This window comes from Podarcis erhardii, assembly GCF_964252035.2.
Source record: "Podarcis erhardii genome assembly, chromosome: 7".
In the NCBI taxonomy this organism is placed as follows: domain Eukaryota; kingdom Metazoa; phylum Chordata; class Lepidosauria; order Squamata; family Lacertidae; genus Podarcis; species Podarcis erhardii.
In genome coordinates this window covers 10,309,247-10,334,168 of record NC_138511.1, presented here as the reverse complement: position 1 = coordinate 10,334,168, position 24,922 = coordinate 10,309,247, and the positions used below count along the sequence as shown (strand labels likewise).

The 24,922-nt window shown below is 45.8% G+C and overlaps 1 long non-coding RNA gene across 1 annotated transcript in view; it reads right to left on the bottom strand.

The window, feature by feature from the left end:
- The window catches only part of LOC309347770, an 87,175-nt gene that overhangs the window by 29,517 nt on the left and 32,736 nt on the right, over nt 1-24,922 (bottom strand). The gene's annotated exons all lie outside the window — the stretch shown is intronic.

Here is a 24,922-nt window from a genome sequence, read left to right as displayed (position 1 = left end):
TGGTCAGCTGACACACAGCGAGCTGATCCAGCTGGTCTTGAAGCAGAAAGATGTGATTGCAAAGCGAGATCAGCAGGTGCAGGAGCTGGAAGACAACATTGATAACTTGCTTGTCAGAGTTATGGAGGAAACCCCTAACATTCTTTGAGCTCAAGCTCATGCGACTAAGAAAGCTGGAAAGATGTGAAGGAACCAATTTAACCCAATTAGTGGCTTTCTTACTCAAACTTTGGAAGTAGTGAATGTGGAAAAGCTGCTTGTACCGAAACACATTATTATTTACTTGTCTTAGGATAGAGTTGACTTACCTAGGAGACTGCCTTATATAATCTACAAAGTCAATAGTCAGTGAATTGGAGAACGTCAGATTTTTGCTGAAATTTTTTCAAAAAAATCATTTTCCGCCGGTTAAGTTGTCAAGGGCTGATTTCTTGTCCTGTGAGAAACAGTCTTCTGTTTCGACCGCCAAAGCTTTCAGGGGAGCATTTGCAACCGTTGGGACCATTTTTGAGTGAATTGCCGAAAGTCAGGTTTTTGCTGAAATTGTCACCCCTGCAGCTTAGGGATTGTGTGCTGGTCCCGGGGGAAAGGTTACCTTTGGCCTGGGTCAATAGCCTGGAAACAGTCCACAAGGTGCTGGGTCAATAGCCAGTCAAAATAGTCAAAAGTCCGGTCCTGGGTCAATAGCCTGGAAACAGTCCACAAGGAGCCGGGCGAGGTCCGAAGCAGGAAGCCGGGCGGGGACAGGGGCACTGGAGAGTCAGGTCTGGGTCCGGGGAGGAACAGGTACTCAACAACGACGTTGCTCCCACAACCTGGGACCGGGCCGACTGGCCTTTATCTGTTCTGAGGCCAGGGGCGGTCCCAGCCCCCAGGAGACCCGCCTCTCTTGGCCTTAAGGCGAGCACTCCTCCTGGGAGCAACCAGTTCCCTTCGCCTCTCTGCCCTGAGCCTCTGCAGTTCAGGAGAGGCTAAAGGGTTACTGGGCCCAGGGGAGACTCACCTGCAGGCACTGAGTCCTCAACCACCTCTGGAGCCAGAGTGGAATCACCTGGTGCCTGCTGCTGAGGATCCGGCACAGGTGCAGGCACTTCAGAATCAAGGCCCTGCCCCAGTTTAGCCGGCCCTGGAGGCGGGGACTCCTGTGCAGGCTGGGATTCCTCTGGTTCAGCCTCTGAATCGGAATCCCAGGCCATCACAGATGGTTTCAGAAAAATGTTTTTCCGCAGGTTAAGTCGTCGAGGGCTGATTTCTTGGCCTATAATAAAAACCCTTTCCGGGGGAATTTGCAACAGTTTGGCACCATTTTTGAGTGAATTGAAGAATTGTAGATTGTTGCTGAAATTGTGACCCCGGGGCTTAGATTTTTTTTTTCACAGGTTAAGTCATCGAGGGCTGATTTCTTGGCCTAGGATAAAAACCCTTCTGCTTTCACCGCAAAACCTTGCAGGGGAGCATTTGCAACAGTTTGGCACCAGAGTGAATTGCAGAATGTCAGATTTTTTTGTGAAATTATGACCCAGCGGGTTAGGGCACAGACAGTTTGGAGCAGATCCAAGCCAGTTGGAGCAGGTGCAGGTCATTTGAAACTGGCCAAGTTGGATGGAACAGGTCCAGGCTGGTCAGAACTGGTCCAAGCCAGTTGGAACCTGTTGAGATCGGTTGGAACCGGTCCAAGCCCGTTTGAACAAGTCTAGGCTGGTTTGAACTTGTCCAAGCTGGTTTGAACCGGTCTAGGTTGGTTTGAACCGGTCTAGGCCCGTTTGTGCTGGTCCTAGCCAGTTTGAACAGGTCCAAGTGGGTTGGAACCGGCCCAGACGGGTTGGAGCAGGTCCGGGCCAGTTGGAGCAGGTGCAGGTCATTTGAAACTGGCCCAAGCTGGTTAGAAAAGGTCCAGGCCGGATGGAACAGGTCCATGTCACTTGCAACCAGCCCATCCCAGTTGGAACAAGTTCATACCAGTTGGATATGGTCCAAGCCAGTTGGAACCAGCACAAACCAGTTGGAAAATGTCCTGGCGGGTTCCAACTTGCCCAGACCAATTTGAACTCATCCAGACTGGTTGGAACTGGTCTAGGTTGGTTTGAACCAGTCCAAGCCGGTTGGAACATGTTCAGACCGGTTTGAACCTTTCCATGCCGGTTTGAATAGGTCTAGGCCTGTTTGAGCCCGTCCAAGCCGGTTTCAACCCGCTCAAACCAATTGGAAAAAGTCCAGTCTGGTTCTAACTTGCTCAGACCAGTTTGAACTGGCCCAGACTGGTTTGAACTAACTCAGACTGCTTGGAACAGATCTAGGCTGGTTTGTGCTGGTCTCAGCTGGTTTGTGGTGGTCCAAGCAGGTTTGAACTGGTTGAGGCTGTTTTGACCTGATTCAAGCAGTTTGGATCCTTTTGAGACTGGCTGGAAGCGGTTCAAGCCGGTTTGAACATGTCAAGCCTGGTTTGAACCGGTTTAGGCCAGTTTGTGCTGGTCCATGCCGGTTTGTGCTCTTCCAAGCCGGTTTGAACAGGTCTAGACTGGTTTGAGATGGCCAAAGTCAGTTTGAACAGTTCCAGACTGCTTCAAGCAGGACCAGGACAGTTGGAGTAGGTCAGGTCATTTGACACTGGCCCACGCTGTTTCAAACAGGTCTAGGCTGGTTGGAACCGGTCCAAGCCGGTTCGAACCTGTTGAAACCTGTTCGAACCAGTCTAAGCCAGCTCAAACCTGTTGAGACCTGTTTGAACTGATCCAAGCCGGATTGAACAAGTTCAGGCCAGTTTGTGCTGGTCCAGGTCAGTTTGAGCTGGCCCAAACCAGTTTGAAGAGCTCTAGACAGCTTTGAGCAGGTCCAGGCCAGTTGGAGCAGGTGCAGGTCATTTGAATCCTGCACAAGCTGATTAGGCAAGGTCCAAGCCAGTTGGAACAGGTCTATGTCGCTTGGAACCAGCCCAGACCAGTTGGAATCTATTCATACCAATTGGATCTGGTCCAAGCCGGTTGGAACCAGCACAAACCACTTGGAAAAGGTTCAGGTGGGTTCCAACTTGCCCAGACCAGTTTGAACTGGTCTAGATTGGTTGGAACCAGTCCAAACTGGTTGGAACCAGTCTAGGATGGCTTGAACCAGCCCAAGCCAGTTTGAACAGTTCCAAGTGGGTTGGAACTGGCCCAGACAGTTTGGAGTCGGTCCAAGCCAGTTGGAGCAGGTACAGGTCATTTGAAACTGGCCCAAGCTGGTTGGAACAGGTCGTGGCCGTTTGGAACCGGTCCAAGCCGGTTTGAACCTGTTGAGACCAGTTGGAACTGGTCCAAGCCAGTTTGAACAAGTCTAGGCCGGTTTGTGCTGGTCCAAGCCTGTTTGAACAGGTCCAAGTGGATTGGAACAGGCCCAGACGGGTTGGAGCAGGTCTGGGCCAGTTGGAGCAGGTGCAGGTCATTTGAAACTGGCCCAAGCTGGTTGGAACAGGTCCAGGCTGGATGGAACAGATCTATGTCGCTTGCAACCAGCCCAGACCAGTTGAAATTATTTGATACCAGTTGGATGCAGTCCAAGCCGGTTGGAATCAGCACAAACCAGTTGGAAAAGGTCCCAGCGGGTTCCAACTTGCCTAGACCAGTTTGAACTTGTCCAGACTGGTTGGAACCTGTCTAGGTTGGTTTGAACTAGTCCAAGCTGGTTGGAAGCTGTTCAGACCGGTCGAGGCCAGTTTGAACTGGTTTTGGCCAGTTTCAACCGGGCTAGGATGGTTTGAACCGGCCCAGGCCACTAGGAACCAGCCCAAACCAGTTAGAAAAGGTCCAGGCGGGTTCCAGCTTGGCCAGACTAGTTTGAACTAGCCCAAACTGGTTGGAACTAGCTTACACAGGAACAGGTCTAGACAGTTTTGAACCAGTCCAAGCAGGTTGGAACTGGTCCAGGCAGTTAGATCCTGTTCAAACCGGGTGGAACTGGTGCAAGCCAGTTTGAAAAGGTCTAGGCTGGCATGAACCGGTCTAGGCCGGTTTTTGCCAGTTCAAGCCGGTTTGAACAGGACTAGGCCGGCGTGTGCTGGTCCAATCCGGTTTGAGCCAGTCGAGGCCAGTATGTGCCGGTCCAAAATTTGAACTGGCCCAGACCGGTTGGAACTAGCTCAGACTGGTTGGAACAGGTCCAGGTAGGTGGAACAGGAGTATGTCTCTTGAAACCAGCCCTGATCTGTTGGAAACAGTTGATAACAGTTGGATCCGATCCAAGATGGCTGGAACCAGACCAAACGAGTTGAAAAAGTCCAGGCGGGTTCCAACTTGCCCAGACCGGTTTGAACTGGCCCAGACTGGTTGGAACAGAGCCAAGCTGGTTGGAACAGGTTTATGTCACTTGGAACCAGCCCAGACCTGTTGGAACCAGTTCATACTGGTTGGATCTGGTACAAGCCGGTAGGAACAAGCCCAAACCAGATTGAAAAAGTCCAGGCAGATTCCAAGCTCTCCAGACCAATTTGAACTGGTCCAACTTCCCCAGACCAGTTTGAAGTGGTTGGAACAGGTCTAGGCTGGTTTTAACCAGTCGAAGCCGAGTACAACAGGTCCCAGCCGGTTGGAACTAGTCCAAGCCGGTTTAAACCATCTCAAACTAGTTGGAGAAAAGTCCAGGCATGTTCCAACATACCCAGACTAGTTTAAACTGGGCCAGACTGGTTGGAACCGGTCGAGGCTGGGTTGAACCAGTCCAAGTTGGTTGAAACCGGTCTAGGCCGTTTGAACCAGTCCAAGCCAGTTGGAGCCTGTTGAGTCCAGTTTGAACCAGTCCAAGCTGGTTTGAACCAGTCAAGGCCGGTTTGAAATAGCCCAAGGCAGTTTGAGCAGTTCTAAGTGGTTTGGAACTGGCCCATACAGGTTGGAGCAGGTCCAGGCCAGTTGGAGCAGGTGCAGGTCATTTGAAAATAGCCCAAGCTGGTTAGAACAGGTCCAGGCCAGTTGGAACAGGACTATGTCACTCCGAACCAGCCCAGACCAGTCACAACCAGTTCATACAAGTTGGGTCTCGTCCAAGCCAGTTGGAACCAGCCCAACCCAGGTTGGAAGCAATCGAGGCCGGTTTGAACCGGTCGAGGCCGGTTTGTGTTGGTCCAAGCTGGTTGGAACCTGTTGAGAACGGTTGGAACCGGTCCAAACTGGTTGGAACCGGTCCAGGCCGGTTGGTGCGGGTCCAAGGAGGTTTGAATCTGCAAGGGTGTACCAAATACAGACCCTTCCATCGGGGTTTGGCTCTGCTGGTGGCACCTCCCGTTTCGCTCTGAGGTGGCATCTATTCTCCTACTTTCCCCAGTGGTGAAGAGGATCATTAAAAGATGCCTGCAATCTTGCCACGTGGGCAGATGGGTTACCACGATTGAGGCCATTAGGTCCTGCATAGCTTGAGGCTTTTCAGAAAAAGGCAGGGTATGGGTTTGCCAGTTTAGCAGGTCAGGAGTAGTGAATGGCACATATTGCATGGTAACAGGCCTAGACCAGTACAAACCTGCCTAAACTGGTTCACACTGGCCTAGACCAATTCCAACCAGCTTGAACCTGTTTCAAACAACTTGGCCTGGTTTAAACCAGCCTAGACCTGTTCCAACCAGTCTGGGCCAGTTCCAACTGGTCTGGGCAAGTTGGAACCTGCCTGGGCATATTCCACCCTCTACCACAAGGATGGCATGCATCTTTCCAATGCGGGAAACAATGTTTGGTTGGCTGACATATCTGCGGGGATTAGGGATTGATTGCAGGTCTGAGGGTACTGGCGGCGAGCTTGCTCCCCCGGATATTGAAGGGTAGTCCGACAAAGAATTCTGGTTTTTTTTAAAATAATGTTTATCGAGCCTTGAATGTCCTACTGTATGTGGACGATGCCGCCCTATTAGCTACCTCCCCCATCGGATTAAGGAGGATGCTTCAAGCTCTTCATGAATATGAGACCCAACACGAGCTCCAACTAAATTATGCCAAGACCAAAATAATGGTCTTTGCTGCTCAACTGAAACCTAATTTATGGTCAATTAATGGTATTCCTTTAGAGCAGGTCAGTTGCTTCAAATACCTGGGTCAAGCCTTTAGGTATGTGGCCCTGAAAGCGAAGTTATGGCTATGGCTCAAGCTCTGTTTCAGACCGGTGGGTTTGGCCCCCTTGATTCTGAGGGATAACCTTAAATCTCCATGGGAAGGGGAGATAGTGGAGGAAGTGCAGAAGTGCGGGTTGTCCTCCCTTTATATAGAGTCCATGACATATAGCCACGCAAAGGCAGTGATCGCCCAAAGATTAAGGGATATTGTCAGACAGGAGGACATAGCCTGTGTGAAACCTGGGTTGTTTCTTGGGGAGCAGATGTATCGGGCTGCTCCAGCTCGCTACCTGGCGGATATCCACTACGTGGAATACCGCAGACTATTTACTGCGGCGAGGCTGAATGTTCTTGACTCGGCGGTTCTGAAGGGAAGATATGGAGGAGTCCCATATGACCAGAGATTATGCCATTGTGCGTTGGGTGAGGTAGAATCCACAGAGCACATTTTACTGAGTTGCCCCTTCTACGACGATTTAAGACAGTATCTTATAACTCCATACTTACCCCAGCTCAGTCCCCGACAAAGAGGAAAGCAGACAGCATATCTGCTAAATAAGTCTTCTGGGGAAACAACTTTGTCAGTGGCTAAATTTCTTTTCCTGGCACTCAAGTGTCGGAAACGTATAACTGAATGCTTTGATGTGGGTTATCTGAGAGAGGTTTAGTACTGTGGCCCTATCTTATTTATGTACCCCTATGATGTTTTAGTCTATAATTCTGTATTGTGTTTTATCTCTGACTATCGGTCGAATAAAGGAAATTGATTGATTGACTGAAGCAATAATGTTTATTCAGAATTTAAGAATTACAAAAAGAAAGAAGAAAAATACAAAAAAACAAAAAATAAATACAAAGAAAAAATATAATCATTAAAAAAAGGGAAGAAAACCAGATTAAACCTTAACTTAACTTTCTTCCTTTACTTATTTCCTTGACCTCCTCACACCTCCCATTTTTGTATTCTAGTTCAAATTGTTATTTCAGCAAATCCTTCCAACCTTGTTTTTAACTTAATAATTTATCTTAATATATTATTATTTTACATTCTCTCTTTCATCAATTTCATCAATTCATTTTTACTTAATCCTTTATATCATTTCTACCAAAACCATATAATTTTCTTTTTCCAGCATCCTTCTAACAATCCTTAATTTTACAATATTTTTGAAGATATACTTTAAATTTTTTCCAATCTTCTTCCACCGACTCTTCTCCTTGGTCCCGGATTCTGGGGGGCATGGCCCCGTCCGAAGCCTATGGCGGCCAGGATCCAAGGCACGCCCCCAAGCGGTGACCCTGGGGGAGTGCCTAGTTGATGTGCATCAGCAGGGCTCCCCCTGCTGGTGTTAACCTTTCTGGATTTTCAAACAAGCAGGCTGAAGCCAGATGGTGGGATAGGATTAATGCCTAAGCCAATAGCACTCATCACCTGTAACCAATAAAGTTGTGGCCAATTTTAGCCCATTAACCTTAAAATAATGGTGTCATGTGTCTTTATTCCTACTGCTGGGAGGCGGGAACTCGCCACGCAACCTGGCTTGGCCAATTCAGCTCACAATGGTTCTCAAAGTCTCTGGGGTCAGTTTGACACCATAGTCCCCTGAGAAAGCCCTTTTGAAATTTGCTATCATACAGCCTGGTGGAGTGCTTGAATTACAAGCTGTTGAACACTCCTCCCACATCGCTATGTCCCTTGTGAAGTGCTTCTCACCAGATTATCAGAGATTCGCTTCCCTTTGTTCCCGATCAAAATGCAGTCACCTGATTTGGAAATGCGGTACTGAAAGGTCCACATTCAGTGCCCTGGCGCCCTGTTGCCATCAATTCTGTTGGAACCAGTTCAGATCGGTTGGAACCAGTCCAAGCCAGTTGGAACCACCTGAAACCAGTTGGGAAAAGTCCATGCGGATTCTAACTTGCCCAGACCAGTTTGAACTGGCCCAGACTGGTTGGAACTGGCTCAGATTGCTTGGAACAGGTCTAGGCTGGTTTGAACTGGTCCAAGTCAGTTGGAACAGGTCCAAGCCGGTTGGAACCAGTCTAGGCCAGTATGAACCGGTCTAGGCAGGTTTCTGCCGGTCCAAGCCAATTTGAACCGGTCTAGGCAGGTTTGTACCGGGTCTAGGCTGGTTTGAACCGGTCCAAGCCAGTTGGAACTGGTCTAGGCCAGTTTGAACCGGTCCAGGCTGGTTTCTGCTGGTCCGAGCCAGTTTGAAGAGGTCTAGGCCGGTTGGAACAGCTCTGTGTCACTTGGAAGCAGCCCAGACCTGCTGGGTGTTGGAAAACAAGCCCCCTCGAGAGAGGCTGGGCCCCCTCGTTGGTTCCCGGAACTTGTTTACCGGTGAACTTGTTTATCTGCCCTGGCTGGCATCCCTGCAGTCAAGGAAGATCTTGATAGGCGACATTTCCCAGCGTGGAAAAAGGACACCCCCTCCCTCCTTGCTTCCCTAGCAGGGAAAGGAGACAGTCAGAAAGTCTATTTACATCTCTTTATTTCTGACTTTGCAGCACTACAGAAAACATGTCCGAAGAGTTCAGTGTTCAGCAAGCAAGTGACAAAGACGTCCTTCACATACGCAACTGGAAGGTCTCATATTACACACTGCACAAATCTTTGTGAAGCCTGTGAACTTCCGGGAAGATTCTTTCCCACAGCTAGCCACATCATGTGATGTTTTCACCAAGCTGCAAGTTTGCAGCTGCATTGCTCTCATATCGTACCATCCTCTCCCATATGAATCAACGTTAGCTGCAAACAAAGCTTGATCCAGAGAAGAAAACAAACAGTTGTTATACACGTAACAATCCCCTGTTGTTTCAGTTCCACCATTGGAACTACCCGCCACTGTTTTCACCAATGTAACTCTCTGGTTGTCTGTTTTCCAAGGAATGAGTGCATCTGCATTACCTTGGCTAGGGAAGGTAGTGTTACGCTTAGCAACCCCCTGTCGTGTCTTTGTCTCTGACTTAGACACACTTTATTATTATTATTATTATTATTATTATTATTATTATTATTATTATTAGGCTTGAGTTGTCAACAATAGTAACACATGCAACAGCTGAATTAGCAAACTCTTGAGAATACCTCTTGGGTGGTACGCCCTTTGTGATTCTCTCAGACCTGCGAATGAGGTGCTGATCCTCTCTGCTGACTGGTTCATCTTCAGGATCTTTTGGAGAACCAGTTCCAACAGTAAACCGTGGTTCAACCTTAACGTGTGAAGGTCTAGCCGTTGTGTGTGAACCTCTCTCAATGACTGTGTCAACAGAACTTCCTGAGCTTTCTGTGTCACTCTCAGTACCAGAATAATCATAATCATCATAATCATCATCTGAATTGTCATCAGTGGGAAATGTGTGAAAAACCTCTGTCTCCTGTCTCGGAGTGCTCTCTAGAAACTTTGTGAGAATCACCTGACCAGATTCAGACAAAATTACTCTGTAGAGACCCTTTTCATAACCCACAAAAAATGCCTCTGGCATTCTTTATCCCATCTGGAGTTTCTGTCTGGATGTGAGATCCAAAAACCTTAAAATGCGTTACAGAAGGTTTCCTGTGGAATAGCCTCTCAAAAGGAGAACTTTCCATACCTTTTGAAACCTTTCTCACCCAAGTATAACAAAATGCCAATAAAGATTCAGCCCAATACTCACGTGGCAAATGTGAACTCAGCAATTGTGCATCCATGCCATTTTTCAACTCTTTGTTCACCTTTACACACACACTTTTGTTCCATGCAGCTCCTGAGACAGCAATCTTATGCTCTATCCCTTGTCTTTTGAGGAAATCCTGAAAATCCTGTGAAAGAAAAATTGGCTTCTCATCTGTGAAAAGATAATCAATATTAGCATCATGAACACTCTTAACCTTATCACAAAAATCCTTAAACCTTGCTAAGGTTTCTCTGGGTGATTCCAATATATATAGCCATACATATTGAGAATAGTGATCAACCAATACAAGGTAGTATTTTGCATTGCCTCTAGATGGTGCTAGAGGACCAATTACATCAGCATACACTCACTGAAAAACACTGGTAATCTTAGGTGCCTTTTTATCCATGGCTCCGTCCGATATACCTACAAGAGAAAGCATTTTAGACTCACATGCAGTACAACTTTTGTAATCATTCTTATCAAAAGTTAAGAGATACAGTCCGTCTTTCTCTCTGGCAGAAAGATACAGTTCTCCATCTTTAAAGATTTTGCAACTCTGCTTATCATAGGACAACAGTCCTTTCTTTGTCATCTGAGATACACTCAACATATTGAACTTTAAATCAGGAACAAAATACACATTGTTTATAGTCAAGTTTAGGCTTTCCAAATATACAGTCCCGATCCCTGTCGCTTCCATCTCCTGGCCATTGGCCTGTTTCACAGTGAAGCATTGCTTCTCAAACGTAGAAAACAATTCCCGGCGCAATGCCATGTGCTGGGTCGCTCCCGTGTCCAAAACAAATGCGTTTTCCACCGAAAATGCGGCTTTTGTCGACAGCAAAGCCTTAGCTGGTTCTGCCTGGGACTCGGCTTGACCTTTGCCTGAAGCCTCAGGCTTTGCAGAGCTCCCTCTAGCTCCTTTCTGTTGACATGGCTTCTTACAGTTCCTCCAAATATGCCCAGTCTGGTCACAATTGTAACAATGAACAGCGTTCAGAGCTACAGCTTGCTGCTCTGTAGCAAAAGTAGTGGGGGTGCTTGATTTCTGAGCTTCACTCCCCCCATCAGCAACAGCTATTGCAGCAAGAACAGGAACAGCAACAGCAACAGCAGCAACAGTCCCTTCACTCCCTCTTGGGGGCTCAAAGCTCCTCCCAGCTTTTGATGAGCTCTCAAGAATCTGGCCAGCGCCATCTTGGCTCTCCCCCTCTGGTGCAACCAACTCTCGGCCCTTGCTTCCCACTCCAGGTTCACAAGCTTTCCGGAGGGATTCCCAAGCAACCCTTGGTTCTTTGGCACCCTGTAGGACTGGCACAAGATAAGCTTCCACACTTTCAGTCAGAATTCTGATCATACGCTCCTCCAGCTCACTTTGAACTGCAGCCTTCTTCCCCTGTGCTTGCACAGCAACAGGCTGTGGGGGTTGCACTAAGTGCCAAAGCTGCTCTCCCACCAGCAGGTATTCCATTGCAAAACACCATTCTTCCCAGTTTTGCCCACTCAGTTTCTGAGAGAACAGAGCCATCTTAATTCCAAGCTTCAGCTTTCAGCTACGAGCTGGAAAATCCAAAAGTCTATAAGCTGTTTTCAAACTGCAAGCATCTGGCAGCTAGCTCAGCTTGGAAAGTCTCTTCCAACAGTTCTTTGCAGCCTCTGAGCTAATTTTACTGCTCCGGCTTGTTTCCCTTTGCCTTTGAAGCTAACGAGCTCATAAATCAGCCCCAGAAAGTACTCACGTCGTCGCTAGGCAACGGCAGTTATCAGCTCTCCCCTGGAATGCTTGGTATGTGGCTTTCTCTGGCTCCGTTTTAATCCAAAAACAGCATCCCTTTTGAGTGAACTGGAGAATTTTTAATCCGCGTACACCATCCAGCCATCAAACAGCAACCGTCAGGGGTCCGTGGAACATTGTAAATCATCAAAACACGTTTCCACCAGCCGTCCTTAGTCGTTGCTTTGTAGCCACCATCCGCGTGCTACCACATTCTTTGCAGAGGATGTTTACGATCCATCGACCATCCTCTGCTACCACATGTTGGAAAACAAGCCCCCTTGAGAGAGGCTGGCCCCCCTCGTCGGTTCCCGGAACTTGTTTACTGGTGATCTGCCCTGGCTGGCATCCCCGCAGTCAAGGAAGATCTTGATAGGCGACATTTCCCAGCGTGGAAAAAGGACACCCCCTCCCTCCTTGCTTCCCTAGCAGGGAAAGGAGATAGTCAGAAAGTCTATTTACATCTCTTTATTTCTGACTTTGCAGCACTACAGAAAACATGTCCGAAGAGTTCAGTGTTCAGCAAGCAAGTGACAAAGACGTCCTTCACATACGCAACAGGAAGGTCTCATATTACACACTGCACAAATCTTTGTGAAGCCTGTGAACTTCCGGGAAGATTCTTTCCCACAGCTAGCCACATCATGTGATGTTTTCACCAAGCTGCAAGTTTGCAGCTGCGTTGCTCTCATATCGTAACACTGGGACCCATTCATACTGGTTGGTTCCAGTCCAAGCCAGTAGGAACCAGCCCAAAGCAGTTTGAAAAAGTCCAGGCGGATTCCAAGTTCCCAAGACTGGTTTGAATGGGTGGAACAGATCCAAGCCGGTTTGAACCAGCTGAAACCAATTGGGGAAAGTCCAGGCAGGTTCCAACTTGCCCACACCAGTTTGAAATACCCCAGACTCGTTGGAACTGGCTCAGACTGCTTGGAATAGGTCTAGGCTGGTTTGAACCGGTCCAGATCGGTTGAAACAGGTCCAAGTCGGTTGGTTTAGGCCACTTTGAACAGGTCTAAGCCGGTTTGTGCTGGTACAAGCCAGTTTGAACCGGTCTTGGCTGGTTTGAATAGGTCTAGGCCAGTTTGAAATGGCCCAAGCCAGTTTGAGCAGTTCTAAGTGGGTTGGAACTGGCCTAGACCTGTTCAAACGGGCCTAGACTGGTACAAACTAGCCAAGACCGGTTCAAACTGGCTTGGACCAGCACAAACTGGCTTAGACAGGTTCAAACGGGCCAAGACCGGTTTTAACCGGCTTGGACCTGTTTCAACCGACTTGGACCGGTTCAAACCAGCCCAGACCTGTTACTAGGCAGCAAGGTGACCCTCTACCACGAGGATGGCGTGCATCCTTCCAATGCGGGAAACGATGTTTGGTTGGTTGACAGATCTGCAGGGATTAGGGATTGGTTGCAGGTCTGAGGGTACTGGCGGCGAGCTTTGCTCCCCCGGATATTGAAGGGTAGTCTGATAAAGGATTCCAGGGGCATGGCCCTATCTGAAGCCTATGGAGGCTAGTGCCTAAGGCACGCCCCCGAGCAGTGACCCTGCGGGAGTGCCTAGTTGATGTGCATCAGCAGGGCTCCCCCTGCTGGTGTTAACCCTTTCGGATTTGCAAGCAAGCAGGCTGAAGCCGGATAGTCGGATAGGTGGGAGGTGGAAACTCGCCAAACAACCTGGCTTGGCCAATTCAGCTCACAATCCGTTCTCACAATCCGGTCCAGCTCACAATCCGGTCCAGCTCGGTTGAAACAGGTCCAAGCCAGTTGGAACCGGTCTAGGCCGGTTTGAGCCGGTACAAGCCAGTTTGAACCAGTCTTGGCTGGTTTGAATAGGTCTAGGCCAGTTTGAAACAGCCCAAGCCAGTTTGAGCAGTTCCAAGTGGGTTGGAACTGGCCTGTTCAAACTGGCCTAGAACGGTACAAAACAGCCAAGACCAGTTCAAACCAGCATGGACCGGCACAAACTGGCTTAGATAGGTTCAAACGGGCCAAGACCGGTTTTAACCGGCACTGGTTCAAACTAGCCTAGACCTGTTTCAACCAGTCTGAGGTCTAGGCTGGTTTGAACAGGCCCAAGCAAGTTTGAACAGTTCCAGACAGCTTCAAGCAGGTCCAGGCCAGTTGGAACAGATGGATGCCATTTGAAACTGGCCCAGGCTAGTTAGATTTGGCCTACCGGAAGGGCGTGGACTTAATGTGGAACATTTTCAATGATTTTGATGATCTGAGGATTTCTTTCCCAAATTTAGTCATAATTTGGTCACCACTGTTGGAAAGGCGCACTTGGAGGGACTGCCAATGTCCTATTGCTATAAACAAATCCAGAAAGATCCTGGAACGCTCAGTGGCTCGAAGAGTGGCAGCACTGGGGGGGGGGCGGGACATTGACCAGCCCAACATCCAGTTCAGCAAGGTGACCCTCTACCATGGCGTGCATCTTTCCAATGCGGGAAACGATGTTTGGTTGGCTGACAGATCTGCGGGGATTAGGGATTGGTTGCAGGTCTGAGGGTATTGGCGGTGAGCTTTGCTCGAGTGGTGGTTAGGCACTGGTATGTGTATTATTATGTAGATGTATGGGGGGGAGCGCCATCACCTCCCCCGGATATTGAAGGCTAGTCCGGTAAAGGATTCGGGGGGGTGGCCCCATCCAAAGCCTATGGAGGCCAGGGCCCAAGGCACGCCCCCGAGCGGTGACCCCGGGGGAGTGCCTAGTTGATGTGCATCAGCAGGGCTCCCCCTGCTGGTGTTAACCCTTCCGGATCTTCAAGCAAGCAGGCTGAAGCTGGATAGTCAGATAGGACCAATGCCTAAGCCAATACTGCTCATCACCTGTAATCGATAAAGTTGCAGGCAATTTTACAAGTACTATTACAAATATTGTATCAGAAGGAAAGTCTGTAGAGAACCCTGTGGACATAAGAAGATGCTTTCAGAACTGTATAAAAAGGGTAAAGAAGATAAAGCTAAAATTGAGCAATTTATCAGAACTAATGGTTTGCAGAAGATTCCCAAAGGTAAAAGGATCCTACTAAATGGTTTAATCACAAGACAGGAGGTGGAAAGCGCAATAAATTTAATGCAACTTGGCAAGGCCCCAGGACCAGATGGTTTATCAGCAAAATACTATAAGACATTGAAAGACTGGCTTATCCAGCCATTGTTAGAAGTTTGCAATAAGATTATAGGAGGGGACAAAGCACCCGAAACCTGGAAGGAAGCCTATATTACTCTGATTGCAAAACAAGATCAAGATAGATTGAACGTCAAAAATTATAGACCAATTTCCCTACTTAATGTGGATTACAAAATCTTTGCCAATATATTGGCCAACAAGCTTAAGAAGGTCTTATACATGAGAACCCGACAGGTTTTCTACCTGGAAGACATATCAAAGATAATATCAGGAATATAGTAGATATTATGGGAAAATTGGAAGCAAAAAAATCTGTAAAGCAATGTTAATGTTCATTGATGCGGAGAAGGCCTTTGACAATGTATCTTGGAATTTTATGACACAAAATTAAGAAAGTATTGGGGTGGGTCGGGAATTCTTAAATGGTATCAATGAAATTTATCATGAACAAAAAGTTAAAATTAAAATAAATAATGTGGTATAGGAGGAAATTAAAATTGAGAAGGGAACCAGGCAAGGGTGCCCACTTTCCCCTCTGCTTTTTATCTCGGTCCTTGAGGTCTTGTTAAGTATGATAAGGACAGAAGAACAAATTAAAGGTATAGTAGTAGGATCCTAACAATATAAATTAAAAGCCTTTGCTGATGACTTGGTGTTGACGCTTCAGTATCCAGACTCCAGTGCAGTAAAAGCACTGGAGATGATACAGGAGTTCAGACAGGTAGCAGGATTTAAGTTAAATGAGAGCAAAACCAAAGTATTAGAGAAAAGTCTGGACAATGAGGAAAGAAAATTATTACAAAAAAAGACAGGCCTAGTCTTTGTGAAAAAAGTTTAATATCTGGGGGTTAATTTGTCGGTGAAAAATTTGAACTTCTACAAAGATAATTATGAGAAATTATGGAATGAAATCAAGAGAGATCTGGAGATTTGGTCAAATGTAAAATTGTCATTAATAGGTCGGATTTCTGTGGTTAAGATGGATGTATTGCCAAAGATGCTGTTTTTGTTTCAAGTCCTCCCAATTATTGAGAATGTGAAATGTTTTAAAGAATGGCAGAAAATTTTATCTAGGTTTATCTGGCGGGGGGGAAACCCAGAATTAAGTATAAACTACTAACGGACTCAAAAGAAAGAGGGAGATTCTCCCTGCCAGATTTGAAGATTTACTTTGAAGCTGCAGCTCTTTGTTGGGTTAAGGAATGGATACAACTGGTCGAGGCCAGTTTGTGCCGGTCCAAAGTTTAAACTGGCCCAGACTGCTTGGAACAGGTCCAGGTCAGTTTGAACAGGAGTCTCTTGGAACCAGCCCAGACCTGTTGGAAACAGTTGATAATAGTTAGATCCCATCCAAGACGTTTGGAACCAGACCAAACGAGTTGAAAAATTCCAGGCGGGTTGCAACTTGCCCAGACTGGTATGAACTGGCCCAGATTGGTTGGAACAGGGCCAAGCCGGTTGGAACAGGTTTATGTCACTTGGAACCAGCCCAGACCTGTTGGAACCAGGTCATACTGGTTGGATCCGGTACAAGCCGGTAGGAACCAGCCCAAACCAGTTTGAAAAAGTCCAGGCAGACTCCAACTTCCCCAGACCGTTTGAAGTGGTTGAAACAGGTCTAGGCTGGTTTGAACCGGTCAAAGTTGAGTGCAACAGGTCCAAGCCAGTTAAAACCGGTCCAAGCCAGTTTGAACCAGCTCAAACTAGTTGGAGAAAAGTCCAGGCAGGTTCCAACATGCCCAGACCAATTGGAACTGGCTCAGACTGGTTGGAACTGGTCTAGGCTGTTTTGAACCGGTCCAAGTTGGTTGAAACAGGTCCAAGCTGGTTGGAACCAGTCTAGGCCAGTTTGAACCGGTCTAGGCCGGTTTGTGCCTGTAAAAGCCAACATCCAGTTCAGCAAGGTGTCCCTCTACTGCGAGGGCGGCGTGCATCTTTCCAATGCGAGAAACGATGTTTGGTTGGCTGACATATCTGCGGGGATTAGGGATTGGTTGCAGGTCTGAGGGTATTGGCAGCAAGCTTTGCTCGAGTGGTGGTTAGGCACTGGTATGGGTATTGTTATGTAGATGTCTGGGGAGAGGAGCGCCATCACCTCCCCCAGATATTGAAGGGTAGTCCAGTAAAGGATTCTGGGGGTGGGGGGTGGCCCCGTCCAAAGCCTCTGGAGGCCAGGGCCCAAGGTACATCCCCGAGCGGTGACCCTGGGGGAATGTCTAGTTGATGTGCATCAGCAGGGCTCCCCCTGCTGGTGTTAACCCTTCCGGGTCTTCAAGCAAGCAGGCTGAAGCTGGATAGTCGGATAGGACCAATGCCTAAGCCAATAGCACTCATCACCTGTAACTAATAAAGTTGCGGGCTATTTTAGCCCATTAACCTTCAAATAACGGTGTCATGTGTCTTTATTCCTACTGGTGGGAGGCGGGAAATCGCCACGAAACCTGGCTTGGCCAATTCAGCTCACAATGCGTTCTCAGTCAGTTTGACACCATAGTCCCCTGAGAAAGCCCTTTTGAAATTTGCTATCATACAGCCTAGTGGAGTGCTTGAATTACAAGCTGTTGAACACTCCCCCCGCATCGCTATGTCCCTTGCGAAGTGCTTCTCAACAGATTCTCAGAGATTCGCTTCCCTTTGTTCCCAATCAAAATGCAGTCGCCTGATTTGGAAATGCGGTACTGAAAGGTCCACATTCAGTGCCCTGGCGCCCTGGTACCATCAATTCTGTTGGAACCGGTTCAGACCGGTTGGAACCGGTCCAAGACAGTTTGAACCAGCTGAAACCAGTTGGGGAAAGTCCATGCGGGTTCCAACATGCCCAGACCAGTTTGAACTGACTCAGATGGGTTGGAACTGGTTCAGACTGCTTGGAACAGGTCTAGACTGGTTTGAACCGGTCCAAGTCGGTTGAAACAGGTCCAAGCCGGTTGGAACCAGTCTAGGCCAGTATGAACCGGTCTAGGCAGGTTTGTGCTGATCCAAGCCAGTTTGAACTGGTCAAGGCAGGTTTGTACCGGTCTAGGCTGGTTTGAACCGGTCCAAGCCGGTTGGAATTGGTCTGGGCCAGTTTGAACCGGACTAGGCCAGTTGGTGCTGGTCCAAGCCAGTTTGAACAGGTCCAGGCTGGTTTCTGCTGGTCTGAGCTGGTTTGAAGAGGTCTAGGCCGGTTGGAACAGCTCTGTGCCACTTGGAAGCAGCCAAGACCTGCTTGTGCCTGTAAAAGCCAACATCCAGTTCAGCAAGGTGACCCTCTACTGCGAGGGCGGCGTGCATCTTTCCAATGCGAGAAACGATGTTTGGTTGGCTGACATATCTGCGGGGATTAGGGATTGGTTGCAGGTCTGAGGGTATTGGCGGCAAGCTTTGCTCGAGTGGTGGTTAGGCACTGGTATGGGTATTGTTATGTAGATGTATGGGTGGGAGCGCTATCACCTCCCCCCGGATATTGAAGGCTAGTCCGGTAAAGGATTCGGGGGGGGGTGGCCCCGTCCAAAGCCTATGGAGGCCAGGGCCCAAGGCACGCCCCCGAGCGGTGACCCTGGGGGAGTGCCTAGTTGATGTGCATCAGCAGGGCTCCCCCTGCTGGTGTCAACCCTTCCGGGTCTTCAAGCAAGCAGGCTGAAGTTGGATAGTCGGATAGGACCAATGCCTAAGCCAATAGCACTCATCACCTGTAACCAATAAAGTTGCGGGCTATTTTAGCCCATTAACCTTCAAATAACGGTGTCATGTGTCTTTATTCCTACTACAATTGGTGGTAATTTCAATTCTGCCCCTTTATTCGTGAAGGCTATTTGAGCTTGAATTTTAGATAGAAAATCACACCCCAAAAGGGAAATTGGACATTCTAGTACATAAAGAAACTGATGAGTGAGGGACCTCCCTCCAATCTGGCACTCTTGGGGTTGCAGAAAGGGTTTTAGAGTTTTATTGCCAGCTCAGACTGGTTTGAACAGGTCTAGGTTGGTTTGAACCGGTCCAAGCTGGGTGGTACAGGTCCAAAACTGGTTGGAAGTGGTTCAGACCGGTTAGAAGTGGTTCAGACCGGCCCAGACTGGTTGGAACAGGTCTAGATGGGTTTGAACCGGTCCAGGTTGGTTGAAACAGGTCCAAGCCAGTTCGAACCAGTCTAGGCCAGTTTGAACCGGTCTAGGTCGATTTATGCCGGTACAAGCCAGTTTGAACCGGTCTTGGCCGGTTTGAACAGGTCTAGGTTTGAAATGGCCTAAGCCAGTTTGAACAGTTCCAAGTGGGTTGGAACTGGCCCAGACAGGTAGGAGCAGGTCCAGACCAGTTGGAGCAGGTGCAGGTCTTTTGAAACTGAATTTGACCGGTTCAAACCAGCCTAGACCTGTTCAAACCAGTCTGAGCTGGCAATAAAACCCTAAAACCCTTTCTGGAACCTCAAGAGTGCCAGATTGGAGGGAGGTCCCTCACTCATCAGTTTCTTTATGTACCAGAATGTCCCATTCCCCTTTTGGGACGTGATTTTCTATCTAAAAATCAAGCTCAAATAGCCTTCACGCCTAAAGGGGCAGAATTGAAATTACCACCAACTGTAGTAGCTCTAAAGCCAGGTGCAAGCAGAACTGTGCATGCGTCGGCGTGGGTCTCGCTCTTGGAACTTTACTAATTAGAAGCCTGAAAAACAAATAACTCTGCAAACTGATAGCTGAACTAACTCACTGAAAACTGGTCTTAGGTCCAAGTCCTGGATTGGGGTGATTTAGTGTTTAAAGCGGTGGTTTATCTATTTATTTGGGAAAGACTTGAGAAGAACTTAACAAGATGGCCAAGTCTTTGAAAAAGCTGGGTGAAATGATTCAGCGTTCGGAAGCAAATGTCCGCACTGATATGCAAGACTTGAAAGGAGAGATGAGAAGAATGACTGCTACAGTAGAAAAAGTTATGAAAATAGCAGAGTATGCAAAAGAGGTAGCTGATGCAAACGTAAACAAAATAGAATCTCTGACAAAAAGGATTTCACAAATGAACGATAGACAGCGCAGAAGGAATTTAAAATTCTCTGGTATTTCTGAAGATATTGGGAATACAGACCTGGAAAAGCTCTCTACAATCATAAAATCCTCTTTACCTGGGCCTACCCTGCTACACTGTTGGTTTTTAAAGACAGCAGGAAATATTCTGCTAAGAACCCTGGTGAAGCAAAAAAATGCTAGCTGATTTAGGAGTTGGATTACAATGACAGACTGAGCAAGAACTCTCATGTTCGGAAGAATTACAGGTAGACCAACAGGGAGAGTCGAGTGAAGAATCTCAAGAATCTCCAGTGCAGAGACAAGAGAATAAAAGAAGACAGAAGTCAAGAGGGGAAGGAAACAGCAAGAAATAATATATACTAGCGACATCTAAAATGGTCTTTTGTAAATATATATATGTTGCTTTTTCTGATTTAAACTTTCCAAGAGCGAAGGGAGAGGAGTGTGGTTCTCCAAGATACCATGAGACAGGGATCATGGAGATCCCTAACTGAGTCTCAGTGGGGAGTTGAATGGGCCAGAATTGAAAATATAATATATGTACACAGAGGGATTCAAAAAACAATCAGTAGCTGGGATAATGGATAGATCTTTAAAGGTTTTATCTTTAAATGTTAACGGGCTGGCCTCAAACACCAAACGCTACAGGGTACTGACATTGTCAAAGAAAATGAAAGTGGATATACTATGCCTTCTGGAGACTCATAGAGCCGAAGCAAACAACCGACCTTTGTTATGCTCTCAGCAATGGGGCCTAATAGCAGAATCGAAAGCAACGAACAAGGCTAGAGGGGTCGCTATACTATGTAATGCAAATCTTAAGCCGGAGGTTCTGAGCCAGAAAAAAGATAACGATGGTAGATTTATATTCTTAAAAATTAAAGACACAAGACTTTCTCTTATATTGACTACGAGCTAATTAAAGAAGGGAATGAAATCAGTGTTAGAACAGCAAAGACTATGGGAATATGGATTTCAGACCATACTCCATTATTTGTGGAGCTGGGACTGGAAGAGGATGGAAAAAGTAGGAGATGGCGGTACAATAACCTAATAATGGCAAAAGAGATTGACAGGGAATATATTAGGAAACAGATTGGTTGGTATTTTAAAGAAAACAATGCTTCAGCCGAGATCCCGGTAGTATGGGACGCTTTCAAAGCTGTTGTAAGAGGACATTGTATCCTGAAAGAGATTGCGATTAAGAAGGATTGGTACTTGGGGAGACAAGAAAAAATTAAATCTTGCAACAGCAACAGGTTAAATTTCTAAGGAGAAGACAGGAGCAGTTAAGAAAGTTAAAACAGGAATTGGATGAGCTGGATATAGCTGGAAGAGAGATAATATGATCCAAAATTATTTTCAGAGAACCTCAATAGGATCATATAAGAGACTGGCAAACTATTTAAAGAAAAGGAGGGATAAACAGAGGGTGAAGGCCATTAAGACCAGAAGGAAAATACTTACACAAAGCTCTAGAGAAATAAAGAAAGAATTTGCAGAATTCTATCAATCTTTATATAAAGAAGAAAATAAAAATATAAGTAGGGAAAGTTTAGGGTTTAAAATCGAAGAAACTGATAGATGAAGACTGAAGGAGGAAATTTCTCTGGAAGAAATAGAGAATGTAGTTAAATCATTTAAAAGTAAGAAATCCCCAGGATTAGATGGAATTACGGCAGACCTTTATAAAGAAACAATTGATATCCTGGGCTCAAAACTGAAAAAAAGTATTTCATAATATCTTAGAAGGGGGGAAAGCCCCAGATACTTGGAAACTAGTGGAAATAGTAGTAATTGAAAAACTACAAAAGGACCCTACAGAGGTGGGGTCATACAGACCAATTAGCCTATTAAATCAAGACTATAAGATATTTACAAAGATCCTGGCAAGGCGACTGGAAAAGGTACTACCTAAAATAATTAAGGAAGATCAATATGGATTTGTTAAGGGAAGATACATAGGCCATCATATAAGAAATGTGTTTTAATAAATACATTTAATAAATATATTTTTTTATTTTTTTGTTTTTTGTTTTTTTTGTTTTTTTGTTTTTTTATTGTTTTTTTGTTTTAATAAATAAATTTATTAACAAGCAGGGTAAAAGGAAAATTGGTGGTCTTAAAATTGGATGTGTATAAGGCCTTCGACACAATTAGACATAAATTCTTATGGAATATTATGCAGGAGGTAGGATTAGAAGAGAACTCTGTCGAAGCAATCCGGGAATTGTATAGAAAACGGAAGGCTGTGGTCAGAGTGAATGAGGGGGTTCCAGATCAATTCAATATACAAAGAGGAGTTAAACAAGGATGCTCACTCTCACCACTACTATTTGCATTGGGTATGCAGTACTTGGCAGACAGAATACAAAACTCAGTAAGGATAAAAGGATATAAGGAAGGAAAGGAAGAAAATAAGTTAAACATGTATGCAGCTGCTATCCTATTATTATTTACAAACCCCTTAGAGGGTGTAAGAGAACTTATGATAATCCTGAAGGACTTTAAAGAGGAGTCGGGGAGTAAATTTGGAGAAGTCTGAAATTTTATTTTGGGATGTAAAGAAAGAGGAGAAGAAGGAAATTGCAAAAATGACAAAGATGGATATCAATAGGAAAAAAATTGAATACTTGGGGTAAATGTTATTAAAAATAGTGCTAGGATTCCAGATGTAAATTACAAAGAAGCGTGGAGAAAGATCAAGAAGGATATAAAACCATGGAATAATAAGAATTTATTTATTCTAGGTAGGGTTAGAGCAGTTAAAATGTTTTTGGTACCGAAATTATTATATTGAAATAAATATAGTAATAAGGTATAAAGTAATTACACTACCCATTAGGAAAATATGGTTCAAAACATGGAATAAGGTATTTTAAAATTGGATTTTTGGAAGTAAAAGAGTTAGAACCCCAGACATAGTAAATTATTCATCTCAAGAAGAGATGGGATGGGGAATACTGAACTTAGAATTTTACTATGAAACGTTCCAATTGAAAAATCGAATAGATATTGGATATAAGGAAGGGATTAAATGGATAAGACTGGAGAATGAAATAAATGAAAGAATAGGAAGAGAAGGGCTATTTAACAGAGATATTAACACAGCTTTTAAGAAGACAATAGGACCAAGGAAAACTGTGTTAGGAATCTGGAAGAACTGGAATACAAAATGGATGCCAACATACTCAAGGTGGATGCCGTTAAAATATATGCAGGAGGGTCAAAGGGAGCCTAGTTGGTGGAAGAAATTAGAAGATCAGGGATTTTATAAATTAAAAGATATGTTTGATGAAGAGGGGTGCGGCTGAACAGAGGGTTGGCTCACTCTCCAGGATGGCTCTGATCTTGGTTACCTCCAGTTCTTCTTACAGTAATAATAGCTGTTCTCCTTCTTATCTTCTTTTACTACCCAGGAGGAATTGTTGGTATCCTTGGGCTCCTTGAACCCATGGAGTTCCTTGATCATGATGAAGTTGATGTTAACCCTGATGTGACCTTGAGGAGACCAATGACAAAAGAAAATGTTTTTGTAAAGAATGCTAAGCAGATGCTTCAAATATATGGAGAAAATGTCACCCTTTATTATGAACACCCTAGAAAGGTAGCTGACATATCCCAGGACTAATCAGGGACCCTGACATTGTCTTGGCAGGCCTACTGTATAATCAAAGTGGCCTTTTCGTGACACCTCCTTCTGAAATGAATGATACCTCCTACCAATATTTCCGGTTCTCCAGAACCACCCAGGGCTTGTGCTTTTGTTGTTATGCCTCTGGATCATGGAACGCCAAATGGAAAGATTGGTCGCATGTCCAGCACCACCAACATAAAGGTTGGCTGGGAAATTACACACAGTGCACTGCTAAGTTTTGGTTGTGGGGTTCCTTCAACGCCTCTTACCAAAGCAACACCACATCCTCAGATCTGTATCCATACTTTCCCCAATATGCAGTCAACTTCACCGGACAGGGATCCATCTGCTCTGGCTGGCTGATCAAGGACCCCAATCATTGGTTCTTGTATAGTGGACTAGCCACTAATTACCACCCTAGTAATTATCAGTGTGTGGGAATAGGTGCCTTTACTTTCCCTGTAACTGTGGAGGCTTTTCCTCCTCTACCCTCTCTTAGAAACAGAAAGAGGAGAGGTCCAAGGGGAACAGTGCAGTGATGAGATTTTCCTGGCCTGGTCTGTGGGTGCTGTTGGTGGAGGCTTCGTTAGCATCCTCACCATCGGCATACATCCGGGAGTTGTGGCTGAACAAAACCGTGAAGCACTATTTGCCCTAACATGCAGGTTGGAGAAAACCATCAATGCCACTACACATATCCTCCGACAGTTGCAGTCTGAGATTGAGGATTTGAACCAGATAGCAGCAGCTAATAGACTTGCTCCTGACTATCTTCTCGCCAAATCAAGAGGTTTTTGTAAAATAGTCCCGGAAGGCAAATGCAGAGTGAAGTTTCATGACCTCAACAACACTACTGAGGACGAGTTGCCAAAATTACAGGCCCTTATAAATGATAACCATTGCTGCGTCTGTCGATTCTTGAGCATATTTTAAATGGGTAACAGGTATTCCTTATAGGTTTGCAACATACGCTTCTGGTTTCTTATTGAATGGTTTTTAAAAAAATCTTAATGATTTCTTCATGAACTTTGTTCCAAAAGCTTTTTATCTCCTTACAGCCCACCATATATAGTACATTGTTCCTATCTCGGTGTTACATCTCCAGCACACATTGTTTTTTTGCTTATAGTTTTTTGCCGATTCCTTGGGGCAGGGGTTAGGTATCATCGGTAGATCATTTTCATTAGATTCTCCCTTATTGTATAGCATGCTGTGAACTTGATGTCAAATTTCCACAGCTAACATTATGTTGTGGCCAAAATCCTGTGCCCACTTTATCATAACGTCCTTTAGCATCTCATCCTTGAGTTCCCATTCCAGAAGTAGATCATACATCCTAGATAGGGTCTTTTTATTAGTTTGTACTAATAATACAAGTCATTTTGTAATAATGACTTCTTTTCTCTAAAACCAATTTTCTTATCCTGATTAAATATATGCACTATTTGGTGATACTGAATCCAGCCGTTACAATACTGTTTAATTTCTTCATACGATTTTTAATTGGCCCAGTTCTACCTTTATTAATTGTTGGTAAGTTGCCCAATTTGTGTCCATGTTTGTCTTTTTTACCGTTATCATCTCCACTGGGGATACCCACCAGGGTATTTGGGGCTCTAATAGTCTGTGGTACTTATCCCAGAC